Source organism: Ornithodoros turicata, chromosome 1, assembly GCF_037126465.1.
Source record: "Ornithodoros turicata isolate Travis chromosome 1, ASM3712646v1, whole genome shotgun sequence".
NCBI classification, from domain to species: Eukaryota; Metazoa; Arthropoda; class Arachnida; order Ixodida; family Argasidae; genus Ornithodoros; species Ornithodoros turicata.
The window spans coordinates 208,375,749-208,392,796 of NC_088201.1; the positions used below are offsets into that span (position 1 = coordinate 208,375,749).

At 49.0% G+C, this 17,048-nt stretch overlaps 1 protein-coding gene across 2 annotated transcripts in view; it reads right to left on the reverse strand.

Moving 5' to 3' along the window:
- LOC135379009 (mucin-12-like) overlaps positions 1–17,048 on the reverse strand; it is a 546,819-nt gene that overhangs the window by 320,822 nt on the left and 208,949 nt on the right. The window lies entirely within an intron of this gene.

Below are 17,048 nucleotides of genomic sequence, written 5' to 3' on the forward strand. Positions count from 1 at the left end.
ATGCCGAGGGTGGCCAACGAAAAGTCTGTGCTCCCTAACACACATGCTTCGCCTGCCAATTACAGTCTATACCTCTTCGACCTTGTCCTCTTTAAAGGGTATTCGAAACGATGAGATATACTTATTTATCCTCGTTTTTCCCATAGGACTTCGATCCTTATTGTGCAGGGGCTCATTATTTCTTTCCCCGCATCCCCTCCAGCAATGGGGTAGAGTATCGCCCCTGGCGATGAAACTCACCACTCATCACGTCGCAATAAAGTTGTTGTTGTTTTATCCTCGTTTTTCAGACCTTTGATGTCATCTTTCAAGCACGTGTTTACTGCGGGTTGATCAGTAGAGCCAAATTTCATTACGTACGTTCATTACATAGGGCAAAGGCTGACATTACGTTCACAAGCCGATTCCATGTATTTCGATATTTCGCAGGCCTTCGACTTAGTCACCCGTTGCTGCTACGTAAACTATCGCATTATGATGTCTGTACTTCACTCGGTAAGTGTTCTCTTCTTATCTTTGTGGTAACTAAATTTTGTATGTATTAATGGTTGTTGTTCCAATCCTGATGATGTAGCTCCAGGAGTACCTCAGGGGCTAAATTTAGGCCCTCTAGTTTTCATAATTCTTGAAAATTACTTGCCCGCTTGTGTTAAGTATTCTCATGTTCTTCAATATGGAGATGATTTAAAACTGTAGAGAGATAACTCTAAGGACTATCACATAGGATAAGGGTATATCGATAAGACTAAGGATAAGGGACTATCGCATCTGTGGCGGTCGACTCCGAAGCTACAGAGCCATTTTGTTTCCCGCGCATCATCGACGATTACGGCTGGTTTAAAGCACGACGAAGCGGCTAAGCGAAGGCGACGGAGGCGACGGAGCCGGTGGGCGAACCGTCGCTGATGCGTTCATAGTTTGGCGAATCCGGCGAAGCGCAGCACGGCGGCGACGTTCGACTACGTCAGCCGCCGTCGGGGGAGTATGCAAAGCTCTACATGGAGGTGGCCAGCGAGCTGTGCACGGCGTGGAGTTGCACTTCGCGACATGACGTCGCCCATTGAGGTTCTGACCGAAGCTGTTAAGGAACATCTGTGCTTATAGGGACAAGCAAAAGAGGGAGAAGTGCCGGGAAAACTTGCGGCTTTGTTCTTTAATTCAGTATCCATGTTTGGGGGTAGCAACCGTGCTACAGCAGTGTAAACATGACAGTGCTAACGACAACACGGGTTGTCTTTAGTCGGATTACAACACGCGTGTACAGTTACCAGATATGACTGCTTTCCTACTATGAAATCTGAAAATTGTGAAAATCTCCGGTAGTATTTTCCTTGCGTTGCGCCGAATCGCGTCACACTATCATCCCGGTAGGATGAGGAAGGCGTGTAGCCTAGCGAACGCTAGCTGTCGGAGCGGAAAGCCGGCGGCAATGGGCTAAGACTACGCCGGACTCTAAAGCAGCCTATAGCCAAAAGAAAAAAACCCGACGCAAATTAATGGAGTTGTTTCTGTACAATTTGGTGTAACGCATGATAAGAGGAGACGACGGACGTTGAGCGTATGCCGGAATCCCCCCTCTGTAAACGTCACTTGGACAAGGCCAGTCAGTGAGGCAACTTCGGAGGTGCTTCCTGCAAATAATCCGCTGACGGCAAGAAAAAAAATTGCAGGATGGTTACGATTGTGGAACGTGAATTTCAGCGGTAGCTGTTGTGTGTGCATATTGATACATTTATTGCTGATACATGCACAACTACTTTAAAGTGAAAAGTGCCGCCTTGTGATCTGTGAAGTGAGTGGCGGTGTGTAGGGCTGGGATTAGCGGAATCAAAATGTTACTAAAATCGAGAAAAAAGCGAGGCAGGAATCGCTGCAAAATCGGGACACTCTCCGGGACAACGTACCCATCTCAGAGTATGTCAAAACTGCTTTTATTAGCTTTACAATATGTTAATATGAGTTGAGTTTATTCGGGGAGAGGAGGGGGGGGGTGTTGTCCGTCCCGATGATGTATATACAATCGACGCATTACAGTAGAGCACGACTAACAACCAGTTACATTTATTTCCAAAAGCCCCGAAGCAGCCTTACATCAGTGGCGTCTAGAGAGCATCAGCCCGCGTTCCCCTTTCCAGGCAGCGGTTCGTCCCTTGAAGTCCCTAAAATCGGGGTTCGGTCTCTGTTTCTCGGAACGCTCTTAACGAGCTCTTGGCTATATGTATCATCATGACAAGCGGGGCACAAGTTACTCAAGATCAGTCCCCATCGCCATGGACTGTGGAAAGACACATAACAGGAGGGTTTTGTGATACAGCCACAGGGATTTCCCGAGGCCTTCCCGTTAACAGCTACCGCTATGAAAGAAAGAGGCCGGGCACAATGCCACAAAAAGTGCACTCATTTGTCAAGTGTGCCACGGAGTCAGAAGTTGAGTGAATGATTAGTATTTTCACTGTAAGTGTTGTTCGCACAATGACTTTGCAACTCCCATAGCTGTGCCGTCACATATTCCAGTTCTGTTAGTAATGATCGCGTTGCTGTGAAATCACAGGTGGTGTAAAATGGAAAGATCCTCCATTTCAGTGTTAGGTTCTTGTGGATATCTCTATTGCAACAAGGAACGAAATCGCGTGAAGTATAACGTTGCAATCGATGATTTCTGCTAATGTTTATCGTCCAGAGAAATCGTGCACTTTTAAATTCAAAATAGCATCCATTACATAAAGCGTCCGACAGGCGGTATGTGTTGACGTAGGCGCAGTTTAACAGCTTGTTGCTGGTAAGTCCAGCAGAGTAAGCTAGGAATGTGACGGAGGACAATAAATAATTTCAGTTTGCTGGCAAAATTGAGGTAAAATCAGGACATTTGTTGCTCAATGTCCCTATATTTGTCCCTATTGTGAAAATGGTCCCCAATTCGTCAAGCAGCAGTGATTAATGTTCCCGACTGTCTTAATGCTCGTGATTGCTACGTAGCCGACACGTAGCCGACTTGTTTCGTTTCAGGCCCAGTGTTGTCCGCATGCAATGTAGCTTCGCCGCCTTACTTGACGAGCAATGTGCAGTTGGTTACCACTTCGACACAACTGCCGACTGCCAGCGACTCGAAAATTGCACATAGTCGCAGGAAAAAGTTGCATCGTGTGAACGCTCCCTGAGGTAGGAAGTCGCCCGCTCACTCTCGCGACGCACCCTCATACAGCTTCGTCCAAACTTATCTTGAACACGGCGCCGGCACGCGTAGCAAGAGGGACGACACCCTAGCTGTTCTAACAGGAATTATAGGGAGAGAGCGTCGAGGGCTGCCCTACTCGCGTCAACGGGAGATGACTCTTAAGCCCCAACCGCATGAGGCGTTTCTCCAGCGTTTCTCCAGCGTCCTGACGCGGCGTTTGGCGAGCGGCAGCCTGAGCGTCGTCGAACAATAGAAACGCGACGCTCCCCTCCAAGTCCGAGGCGAATAGATAATTCAGGGTTGGGCGACGGAAGGTGGTGGTGGTGGTGGTGATGGTCAAAGGGCTTGCCGTTGTCGGTCTCACGTATATGGGCAACGTCACGACTGACGCCCTGGGGAAATGTGCGTCCTGGGCCGACTTCTAAAGGAGCTGTGCCGACATATGTCTGAGAGCGGAAGACACATGGACGACACGCGCAAGTGGCCAATCAGGGATTCGCCTCGGCATTGGTCCATCCGGTCGCCCCAGTTTTCGGGAGCGCCCATAGATGGGGCACGCGGAATCGCTCAGACTGCTGTTCGGCCACGGCGTTCGGCAGAATAAAAAAAAATGTTGCCGATGTTAAGAACGCAATTCTTGTGTGAGCGTCCAACATACAAAACACAAGGAGAAATGTGCAACGGCTTGATGAATATGTGAACCGGAATGCTGAGTTCGCTCCGTCTACATACACGAAGCAGGGTACCTTGTGAATAGCGGGACCGGAATTCACTACAAATGTGACTTCGTGAGTGCGCATTGCTGCAGTATCTTGTTCGTTAGAGCGTGTTATCACTCAAAAGCACCTGTGTTTAAGATTCTTCACTCGTAATAAAACAGTTTTATCATGTTACGTAGATTTTCTTTCCCTGAGCGATTACGAGAACGTTCGCATGAGACGCAGTCGATCAGCCGTTGTAGAAACGCTGCATGCGGTGAGCTTCGAGCATTTTTTTTTGCCAGCGTCGTTTGTCGCCGAGAAAAGCGCGACGCCCTGCCGCTCGCAAAACGTCTCATGTTACGCTCACACTACGCCATCGAAAGCCGCGAACGCGGGAAACTCATTCACAGCTTTTAGGGCATTCGCGACCCTCTCGTTCACACTGTGTTCCTAACGCCGGGAATGTCGGCACTACTGGCACCACTGTACTCCGCTACCAAAACTGATCCGTTTCATTCTTCGAACTGTACTCAAGCTCCACACGTGTAATGCGTAAAATATTATCGTGATAAATCAGAATAACAATTGCCAAATACGTATTTATTGCGCTTTATACAGCAACCTGTAAAGCGACGTCCGCTTCGAACAGTAGACGACGTGCATCTACAACTCACATACGTCTCAACACAGACAGGTCGTTGACACACGTCTCAACACAGTCTTCTTCTTCGTCCAATGAGATGATGGCCGTGAGCCACTAAGGGAGATTGGCCAGCAAAAATGGGGCAAACGATGTTTGTCTATGCCTATGTCTGGGCAGTAATGGTAGGGTCTAAGGGACAGTCGACACACTTAAGGGCGACCCGCATACGACGTTTTCTCGACGCAAGAACGCCGAGCGCTCGGCATTTTTACGTTCAGCTCCACGAACAATAGCCGTCGAGCGGGGACGCCGACATCTGCGGCGAACAGATCGGAGCGGCAAGCGCAGGAAGCAACGTGTCGGTCTTGACCAATCGCATGCTTGGCCGGAAACGACCGTCTCCACAGCCCCTCAGCTGTGTGGGCATAGACGGTGTGGTCGCGAAGTACGCGCAAGTAGAAGACGGAATGAAGTGGACCAGGCAGAATTGGCAGGAAATGAAAATGAATGCGGACACGGGAGCGACAAGACGCATACCATCCCACTTGCTAGCCATTGTTCGATTGTCGTTTCCCTCTGGCCTAGATATCGCTGCACCCAGTAGAGTGTTCTCAACGGTCTCCTTCAATCCTTCTACCGCAACATCTGTCACTTTTAGAGAAGAAACAGTTTTTCTTTATTTTTTAACAGCAGCAGCAATTTTCGCCTTTAGGCCATACTGGGAGACGCGGGAGAACAGCGGACGGAAGCGGAAGTACAAGCAGGAGATTTCCACGTTGATGGTCGGCGCGCCTTGGTTATTGCCTTTGGTTACCAGATATTGTATTTACACAAAGTTATGCTGCATGTTTTTCCAGTGATATCTGTCGAGTATGTTATGCCAGCCTATAATAGCTCTTACTCATGACGAGAAATGCCGCCAGGGGCCTCGAGTACAAACTTTGCGCCGGCTCCTAAGCTGCGCCGGGAAAACGCCGTTTGCGGGTGGGCCCGACATTTCTCCATCGGGAGTGACGTCACGACCTGAAAGCTCGGCGTATCTGCGTCGAGAAAACGTAGTATGCGGTTCCCGCTTTACTTCCTCGTCTTCTTTGAGCAGCTGCTATGATGCGGTCTTCATATCTATGTTTCCGCTCCTCTTGCGTTTGCTGTCGTGGAACATTTAGCGCTACCTCAGAGCCTTCATTAGAATTTTGTAGACCAGGTTACGCATCCGCCATGTTTGCTGTCTACGCCGCTGTTCTCCCGTCCCAGCATTCTCGCTCGCGGAGCGCGCTGATTGGTTCAGACTCGCGTCTTTCCCGGCACTCCCGTCAAAAGTACAAGCAATGACTACTCTCGCGCTGCGGCTTTCGGCACCTTCACGGCGTCCGCAGGATTCACAGATTGCTGTGTGAACGTGACAAGTTTACCGGCATCTCCGTCGTTCGCGACATTCGCGGCGTTGACTGACGTAGTGTGAACGTAGCATCATGTGGTTGGCGCTTTTTATGGAAGTTATCTACGCATCGTTCGTCTGTTTTGAGGATTGCTGCGGGCGATTGAAATATCCTGCATCTGATTAGTGATTGTCTGATTTAGCAGCTATGCGAAGAAAAATGTCACTGGTACGGGGTACAGTGACGTCACACTGATTGGAATGAAAGAACAGAATGAAAGGCGACGAAAATTTTGAGCGAAATTTTGAGGCAACTGATGCCGCTTGGCAGCAATATCAGATGGCCCAAGTTCACTTAATCACTACGAGCAGGCTGAAGCGTGATGCATTGATAAAAACTATTACCAGCCCTTCGAAGCGTAGCCCTAGGTCTCACACGGGCGACCCCCGTGGTGCGAGTAGGACAGTCGTCAACGCTCTCCCCCGATAGTTCCAGTGAGAGGCGCTAGGGTGTTGTTCCTCTGGCTCCGCGCAAAGCCGTTTATGAGTAGAGATTGGCCATTCTGTGATCTTTTGCCGCCCGGAGATGGGGAGCCGCGGTGACGTCAGAGAGGTCATCGCTCCGCCCATTTGACTGTGATGAAAGGCGAGCCGCGGTGGCACAAGGGGATTTAAAGGCTGTGCCTGAGCTCCAAAAAGGCGTTAGCTCTCTCCAAAGGCGATAGCTCTGATCCAAAATGGTGCCACCGGCCTTGGCGCCGCCCATCGTGTGACGTGAAATGGCGTGCTTTGAGATAGGCTCCTCCCAATGGCCAAACTCTCCCAACAAACGGCTACGGCTTCGCAGGCCGGCGCCGCGTTCAAGTGTTCAAGATAAGGTTCGACGAAGCTGTACATCACGTTGTGGCGGGCGCCTACGCTCAGTTCCTGCAAAGCGCGTGTCGCGTGTAGTGCGGTGAGGCAGGAGCAGTAGTCCGTCATTCAGTTTTCGTTGATGGCGATGGCGTTAGCAATAAATATGCGCTTATCTCGCATCCGCAAGGACACTGTCTTCTTTCTTCTGTTACGAACGCTTTCTTATTTCATACGCGATTGACAGTGCGTCGAGGAGGACGGTGACATTCATGAAACATATAGGCGCTTAATACTGTAATGGCCCGTAATTCTGCAAAATCATGTTGATACTTCACCCCAAGTTACGCGGGGTATATGTAAGGGCCCATACTCGCATGTGGCATACGTGTGCCGAACTGCCTGCGGCTTGCCGCACACATCGATTCGATTGGACAACATGCGTTCGTTTCAGGATTAATGACCGAATGGTCTACAACGAGGATTATCTCACAATCTGCTATCTCGGGCGCTTTCAGCAATAATTCCTTAATTAAAGAGTTAATTAAGGAACTTGAGGCAATTAGACATTTTGTAGTTACATACTCACTTCGAGAGGAGTTTTTCTTTTCAACTGCAAACACGACATCTGCGCTGGTGTCATAGCTTTTTAATGAGAAACAATAAATAATAATAATAAAAGAACACTCTGTCTAGCGAGATTCACTACTACGCACATCACATTAGTGGAGGACACGTTTTCCAAAGGTGCGGTTAGCCTCAGATTGCTTGTGGCGGTACACCAGGAGCCTCTGAGATGGAAATGAGGGCGGGACGGTTGAATGCCGTGCACACAGTGACAGCACAAAGGATGTACGCTGCACTGACGAGTGGCGACACTAGGTTTCATTCTTCACCCCTGAAATCATTGCACCTCGTGTAAGAGGGCGGCACCTTTGCATAATTGTTGGCGAGTGCAATTCGCACTCCTGCACTTTCGTATTCATTTCACGGTACGAATTCTTCCGTTTCTGCACTAAACCCTGAAACATCTACACCATCGGCAAAGTATTGGTGCAGGGGTGCAGGGCAGGACGCGCAGACGACACACACACAGTAACGTACTCAAGCAATGTTTTGATGAAAATGGAAAAGCCGTTGCCGATGATAATGAAAGAGCTTTATACCGCACATCGCAAAACCATTACAACCTGTACCCACATGCGTTGCACATGTGCGGAAACCGCCTGCGGGCTGCGGAAAGAAAGAGCGCTTACGGCCCAGCAACCGCTACCGCCTGCAGTTTTCGCGGCTCACGAGACATCGACATTGACAACGCTGTCAACGTGGGCCGGAAGAAAACAAGAGCGTGACGGAATCTCCGTTTACGCAACGACTGGACGAAGATGCGCCGCATGCCGCTAAAAACACTGAATTGCGCGATCGAGTGAAAGCGAAACGTTGGGGTGGGTTCTCGCGCGGCAAGAATTAACGGCTCCGCCTACGCTTACCGCGCTCTCTCGCCGCATGCGGGCAAGCGCCCTTAAAGTGCCGCTACACACGAAATCTCGTGACCAAAGTCCTCAAACCCTCTTGTCTCACTTTACGTTCCTATAAGAAAATTAGGCTCTCCGTGGCGCGAATTTTTATTTTTGAGAACTGTGACGTCATGTTATGCTACGACGGAGTGCCCGGCTCTCATCGGGCAACGTTGTTACCCTTCACGTCTTCCTAGGCGGGGGGGGGGGGGCACATTTAGCACTCCGTTAGACGAGCCCCAAGTGACATATCCTCCGACAGCTCAGACCTTCGAGAGAACAGGGGGAAGGGGAAGATGTCTCTCTCATTTTCCCTATCTTTTAAATAAGCGTCACGTGACTTCTCCACCATGTGACCCTCCCTGTACGCCGTGGTCGTTGCTAGGAGACCAGCGCTGTCTCCAGAACGTGAAATCAGTGCAATTTGTCGGCGAGACATAACGTCACCTGCTCCTCGCGTCATCGGACCTCTTGGACGTCAGCAGAGCTCCGAAAATTGATAGAAATGCGCAACGCTCGCAAACAGTTGCAGTTGCAGTTTCGTGTATAGAGTCCTTGAGGTAGCTCCTTTTCATAGACTAAATAAGATAAACGCCGTTTTCCGGGTCCGGAGTGGGACTTTAAAGCGTATCTTTTGAGCGGCATCATCCTTTTTACTGTGATCCCTGTAGTTGGTGCAGCTTCTTTCGTTCACATAACTTTTTTGGCTGCAATCCTGTTGACTCGCTTTGTCTTCGTTAGATTGCTGAGGTTGATATAACGACGCAAGGGGGCAAAGTGAAACATTCGGTTATAGAGTTGCTTGCGGCGGTGCCTTCGTGTGTAGCGGAACCTGCGGATGTTCGTCAAGTGCTATGGGCCTGTTTCTCTGGGCCTGGTAGCGCGAGTGAGCAGCAACGTCAGCGTCCCAAATTATGCAGCACTCTGTAGTTTAGCAGACGACGCGGCACTTTCAAATACACAGTCTCGACTTGTTCGCTCTTTCGAAGAAGCACCGCTTTTTCTGTGGATTTCCTCAGTTTTTGTAGCTTTCCTTGGTTCCATAACGTTAGAAACACCATGCAAAACCCACTGTTGAAACTACCTACTGTTGGGATCTGTGGCCGTGTGGGCCCATAGCCCCATACGACTGCGGCTTTTGCACCTTTCGAATCTGGGTTAAAGAGAGACTCCGCACCAAAAACGTGTTGAGTTAACAGTGCGTCATCAATACATACCGTATGATATTTCAGTGCATACAATTTCTCATCACCAAGCGGCCCAGATAATTAGAAAATGAATATTTTCGTTGAATGATTAGGCGCTCCTTCACGGAAAAGCAGCCCAGCAACACTGAGCTTCGCCTCACCGGTATTCCTCGTGTGCGACCTTCTGTAGGTTTTGCTTTTATAGGCTGGCGAATATTTTAGTACGAAATCGAGAAAGTGGATGACTGGTCATCCATGTGGAACGAATAAGTTACAAAGCGCGTGCCCGAAAAACAGCCTGTGGGCCACACGAGACTACCGGCGACGTCACGCATGGTACAGGAGGTAGGACAGGGAACCTTCATAAGTTTCGGTTTCGGTTTGCCAACTAACGAATCCACGACTGCCAAACCAACCTTGTTTCTCATTTCGGAATGAATGCATCGAAGTTATTTACACAACAATTATAATAGTTTCGGATTGTCCCGGAGCATCCCAGCTGTGGTTGGGATGCAACATGATGCGACAGCGCACAGAATAACGTGTGAAGTGCAGTCCAAATGCGCTCAATGGGAGACGACGCAGCAGACGACACCACTCTCGCATTCTTTTCAAGATGATGTTCAGAAACCGCTCCGTGATGCACCCTTGGTGAAAAAGGTTAATGGGGCAGCACCATTTAGGACGAAAAGAATGCACTCACGCGGTCCTTCACACCATCGAATCTAAGTGATGAGCTACAAGTATCATACCATCCGGTAGGTCGTTGTTGGTGCGTCGATGTTGGTAACGTTGTTGGTTGTTTGTCACGGTCCGGTTGTTGTCGCCGTTTCGAGTCCCGGTAAAGCCTCAGCTACTAATATTCACTGATTCTGTGACTCATCGAATCAGTCAACAATACAGACCTCAAGTCCTAGGAGTAGTTTTCGACAGTGCAGGGTCTCTTCTGTCAACTGGCCCCGCGTATTCAGCCGCTGTAGTGCTGCGCTGCGGCAGCTTAGTTGATCTGCCGATTACTTTTCGGGCCCGACTGCCGGCAGCACGGTATTACAGTCGCTTGTGGTTTCTAGCGGTTCTTTCATCACCAGCAGTGGTTATACAATCTGCTATCACACGACACGCGTTTCGCATTCTGTCGGGCGGATCCGTTGAATGGGTCTCTAGGTTTCAACTACACGGGAGCCGTGATCTGGGTCGGTTGGGAGTACCAGCTGTGTCGGAAAAGTGCTTGGTGCTTCAATCACGAGTTCTCTTCGAGACATTCCGTGCGCCTAGAGAGCTAAGAGCCAGGCAGAATTTTTTAGTGGCGGCGGCGCCTGACCAAAATGGTCAGCGGCGACGGCGCGCCGACCTTGCATGTGAGGCGGCCGCGACCACCGTCACATGGCGTGCCGGCGTTTGGCGGCGCCTGGATGAGAAAAATGAGCGATATACCCAATATGGAAGAGGGGAGGGGGGCATTTTTTTAAAACCGTCCTAATTCGGAACGGACTTGGGGGGGGGGGGCATATCAGTGCACAATTTGCGCTGTTGACGCCTCAGGAAATTGTGGAATAAAGATGACGTTAGTACTTAATGACAATACGTCCCAACACTTTCATATTGAACACGAGGCAGAGCGTGTCAATATGCCCAAACCTTGGGGCGCGTAGTTGCGGACCAATTGGGTGTTGCATATGGCAGGAACCAGGGATTTTCCCAGCAGTCATGGCAAACGTATATAGTAGCTCTTTGTTGCTGTTATTTTTTCACTAGCCAACTGACGAGACCAACCTTTGCAAACCTTGTGCCAGACCTACCCCTGGTTCGCTTCGTCCTTCTCATGACCAACCAGGCAGTAATCTTCCACGAAGTCATTCACAACACTATCTGGCCCTGCAAACCAATTACATCCCAGGTACATCCTGGCAATATCGCAAGTCCTTTCTTTCCTGCCCCTTCTTTTTACATCTACCAGATATTCCAGGGATATAGAATGTAAGGTATTTTCGAGGTCACATTGTGGACGTACAGGTAACGTCGCATAGATGCGGTGGATATATGCGACGTGTGCGACCTTTGTGGGACGTACCTGGGATATTTCGGGTTTACTGGGGGGCGTCGTTTGTTCCAGGATGTCCTATAGGCTTTGCTCTGCTCAGTGTTTGCTGTATGGTGCCGTTCCTTGCGACGTACGTGACACGGTTCCGTTTCCAAGTCGAAGCACTTTTTGCAGTTTACCGAATTTGCCCCAGAGCGGCATGGCACCCCCGGTAAACGTCATTTTTACTGCCGAGGGTGACGCCGGAAGTTACCAGATTTTTTGGAAGTTAAGACCACCTAAGAATGACCTAGAAATACGTCCCTTCTTGTGCAAGAATTCTCGAGCATATACATAATAACAGTAATAAATACTAACTAAACTAACCAGTAAATAATGACTAGAATAACTGCAATACCGTCACGCATCCTCCCTCACACTTTAGAGCGTTTTAAGGCCACGTCGTACCAACTTACAGCGTAGAATCCCCGGGGACTCCTACAGCCGAGCTACACCGAGGAGTCGAATTTCGCCACTTCAAAGCTTCACATTGTGAGTATGGTAAGATAGCTCTTGGTACAGGAATACAAGGAACAAGTTTCCCCCCCCCCCTAATTTTTGTAGCAAATTAATCGATTTCACTGAGTTTCCGAATCTACGGCCCGCAATGTAAGGCCTTCAGGTTGCAGCGCCGCAGAAGAAGGTGACGTGCTAGGCGAAAACGGCGTTACGCGTAGCTCTAGTCTTAACAACCGGCCTATGCGGTGGTGCAGAGCGCTGGTACAGTTAGCACAGTACAGCACATTATATTTGTGAGGCCGACAACGCCGAGCCCTTTCACCGGCACCACCACCACCACATTATGTTTTTACAATATTGGTACGTAGCTTGAACAGTGCAGGCGCCGCTAGGTGGTCCCTAGAAAGTCCCGAGCTTTGTCACAGGGCGGGAATACTCCCTGCTTGTTTTGGCCTTGTGTTGCTGCATTGTACGGCGCCTGCGTGCCACATTCCGTTGTTGGGCTCTGTGCGTTTTTACGCCCGTACGTTTTTCAGGGAAATGTGGCCGGGTCCCGCAAGGCAAGCAGCGCCAACGAAATTCCCCTGGCGGCGTATCACTGCAGGCTGGCTTGATGCACGGCGCGCTAGTCTCCAGTGGAAGCTGGACCATTCTATTATGGCCGAAAAGTCGTGGGGCAGTATTGCAAGCGGTACTGCTCTACGAAAAGGTTTTTCTCAGTCATTGAGGCTGTGTTGGTCTAAGTTCGTTTGAGGTTTATACGAAGGCTGACCATGTGGTTTGTCTTCCACTCGGATGCGAATACACTTCCTTGATTGAAATGGCCAACCAAGTCCGTCAAACGGCACGTACACCGGAACATGCGTCACGGGCCGGAAGTGGTACCTCTTACCTCAGGCATGAGACAAGGGGCGCGCAGGGTGTACCCGGGAATGCGCATCGGAAGTCGCTCTCGAGGTGTATTCATTGTATAATCATCTTTCAGCAGGCCAGGTGGCGCGAGTGAGCAGCAACGTCAGCGCTGGAAAATATGAAACGCGCGGTAGATCGCAGACGACGACGGCAGCGCTCTCTCTCGGCAGCGCTCGGCAGCATGGTCTCTAGTTGTTGTCACTTGGCAAGATGCACTGCCTTTTCTGTGGATTTCTTACAGTTTTTCTGGGTTTCCTCGCCGTCATGCCGCTTCGAACACCATACCATGCCAGCCAGATGGAACTGCGGTTTTGCATTTCCCTTTCGTGTAGCTGTCGTATTTTGCTTCCGAAGTGAGCAACCTGAGGAACGGAGTTGCCGACGTACCGTAATTTCACTCGTATTACACGCGGCTTATGCATGATTTTTTTTCTCACGGGCGCTCTGCGGCTTATCTACCGTTACGGCTTATCTCATGACTATTTTTTCCTCGTATTTTCCCCATACGCCAGTTTTAACGAAAAGGCCGACACTGTCTTTGAACAGCACCGCTGCTACCAATGCAGAAGCAATGCGTAACAGGGGATCGTCCACATTCGAGTAGAAGGACCTTCCTGGTACCTTCCCCTCAAGCAGCCTTAACCAAAGCGGTGACAGTGATTCATGTCTTCTGGAAGGCCACTGACCCGTGGATCCATGAAAAACACACAACAAGGGCACAATCCGATCTTGGTAGAACACTAGAACTGATCTCCTTTGTTGCACACCATGCCTACACCCTGAGTATGGACCACAGGGTTGATGACCTTCTCTATGTCCTCCTTTGACGCACATTCAGTGGCGTCGTATTGCCCGCGGCATATCTGCGAGGAAGTTTTCAAAACGTTCCTAAAAACGGGTACTGCGGCTTATCTGCGGTGTGGCCTATACGAGTGAAATTACGGTAATTAGCAGACGACAACCAAAAGGGATATCGTCTGCTTATGCTGAAAGACAGCGAAGTAATATTACGCGGTGACGTCTCTGCCTGCTTAAGCGGCACATCGACGTCTGGGGAGTTGCTTTACAACTGCGCTTCGCAAGCCCGCCATGGTGGCTGTTTTGAATATGGGAATGGCACATTTAGCGTTATAACTTTGCGTTGCGGTGCATAATCACTTCGATATTTACCATGATTGAATGTACTTATGAGTTTTATACGTAGGCAACACAATGTGACACCTGCATTGAGTCATTGGCGAGCACGGCATGGCGTCGCGGGTAGACTTCTGTAGGGTAAGACCTTGTACTTTGCATTAGTGCATACTACTCTGGTGCCGGCAACATTGCGTGATTTCTTTTTCTCGGCGAATTCCCGTGTGGCAGCCTCCACAGTTGGTGACCCTGACTACAGACACTTCAGTCCGGTGAAAAGTTCGACCCTTTTATCATCGCTATCTAAGTTTCGCACCAGTTCCGAGATCTTGGCAAGCGTGAAACCCTGGAAGCTTCGTAACTAAACGACATCCTAGGCCTGCGCAACAACCCGAAAACCGTCCACTGCCACAGCCTTTCCAGTTCGTCATGCCATGAGTTTTCCACACTGTTGACTGCCCCTCCGTCATCACACAGATACTCAGAACATCAGTTGTCTCATGTTCAACAGTTGCCGCGCTTGCGTCGATTCCGACCTATGAATGTGTGTATGAGTGAGAAAAAAATGCAATAGTGAAAGGGGGATGAGTGAGAGAGAGTGTCTGGTTTGTCCTTTCCGATGACGCGCCCTTGGAAAGCGGGTGGGGAGGTGTGTTAGTTGCGGGGGGGGGGGGGGGAGTGTGTTATCTTAGCTCAATTGGTAGTGCCTTGGACTGGTAATCCAGAAGATGTTGGTTCGAGTCCTACAGCTGGCTAACGTTTTCAGTGACTTTCATCGTGAATTTCTTAGGCACCTTGAGGATTTGTAGGTATTTGTCCTTTCTATGTGTTCCAGCCTCAGAATCTCAATTGCCTCATGTCATACAGATACTCCTTGGGGGCTATGCAATTGCGACTGGCTTTACCGTCCACTGCAAGTACGCTGGTGCAGTGTGCATATAGTACGTATTTGCCAATGAGGAAACTGACAAAACAAAAACTTGTGTGGTACGAAGCCGGTGGACACCTAGTGACAAATGGAGAGGAGCATGCACGTTGATGTAACTTCATTATTCAAATGCTCTTACTAAATGTAGAGCTCGAAGCAGAGCAAACGAAGCTCGAAGCTGAGCAAAAAAAAAAAAAAAAAAGGGGGGAGTCACCCTAGCGGCGCTTAAGAGAAATAAAGAGGAAGAGTGTTTCAACTATCCCACTTGTGCGGAGCGGGTGTTCGCCTTGCCATGAGCTGTTGATTCGGCATTACCCTCAACTATGGTTATCATCAGAACCTTTCTAAGGGTTTGCGGCTATAATATAAAGGCGTATGCTGGCCGATATCGCACGGATGCATGATGTGCCGCTATCTAATTCATATACGCGAGGGTGGACAGCAAACACAATTAATTTGCCACTGCCACTTCGTGCATCCTCATTTGCTTTGTCACAATACTGAAAATGCCGCACTCAGCGAACGCTTCCACCTTTACGTGTATGAATGAGAGAACGGGATCGCATCCGCGCGACGTCAGCCAGCATACACACCGTTATGTAATCGCCGCAAGCCTAAAAAAACCTTACAATGATAACCACGGCTGAGGGTAATGGGAGAGTCAACAGCTCATGACAAGTCGTACGCCCCTTTAGCACAAGTGGGATGGTCGAAACACTCTTTCCCTTTATATCTCGTTAGTGCCACTAGGGTGATTCTCTTCCCGCTGCAGTTAACGCTGCTTCGACCTGTACATTTCTGCAAGTTAGTTCATGTAATCAATAGCTCAAATGACATTTTCAAATTCTGGAGGTCTCCGTCCTGTTTTCAGGCACGTCCATCCAAATCCTCAGCAGAAACATGCCCTGTGTCCCCGTTCGTCCTCTTTAATTACCCCCGCGTTCCTTGACCAATGATCAGCACTTTATGAGACGTAACACCATAGACCATAAATGCAAGGCACTATTAGATGGCACGATGGAAGAAGAAGTGCAGAAATCTGTGAGAGATGCCTTGCAGCCTTTACTTTCCCAGACGTAAGAAAGGGGGTTCTCACATTTCTCTCCTTCACGCAACAATCGCTGGGTCCCGTGCGTGTCAGTTCGAATTGGGAAAAAGAAGAAACAAGGGTGGGGGTGGGGGTGGGGTATATTTATTAGACGAAAAGGAAACAGAGACGGGGGAAAGTTAAGCCAGACGGAACGTCGGCTTGCTATTCCGGAAAGAAAGAAATAAGAAAGAAACAAAGAAATAAGAAGGAATAAGAAATAAATAGGAAAAGCAAATTAAGAAATAAGAAATAAATAAAACGAAAAGAAAAGGAATTAGGAAATAAATGATAAACTAACAAAGAATGAAGGAAGGATGAGGTAGATTAAAGACAAATATGACAAAAAAAAAAGATGACTAAGAAACGGCGAAAGAATGATGAGATGGTTACAGAAGATGACTTTAAAAGGAAAGCATGAGGTTAATGCGTTGAGGGTGAGAGTGGGGCACTGAAGAATGTGATAAGCAATACTGTTCACAGGCTGTTCATAAGAAACTAGGGTTTCAGGACAGGCATTGCTGTAGTAAAATTATCCTGGATTCACTCCGTCTGCATCGAAAATAGGAACAGAATGGTGACAACAGTTTAGGAATGGAATAGGAATGACACATGGTAGTAATAATTTGTGGCTTTTACGTCCCGAGACAACTATGATGATGAGCGACGCCACAGTGGTCGGTCTGTGGATTGTCTTTGCCCACCTGAGGGTTCTTTAATGTGCGCTGAAAGACACACGGTAGTGATCAGAGGAATGGAATGGCATCAACATTTATCAGAAGGGATTGTGGAATTAGTGCTTTCCACAAAAAGGGAAGATGTTTTTTGAAGAAAGCAACATGCTCCTATATGGACCTCGATTAGTCTTATTCAGTTTACCGTACCTGGGGGCTTAATCGCTTCATCGTCGCTACGGTAGTTACAAGCTAACGAGTGGCGGGAAATTCAAAAAGACGGGCGGGAAATTTAAAAAGGTGGGCACGTACTAAAACACG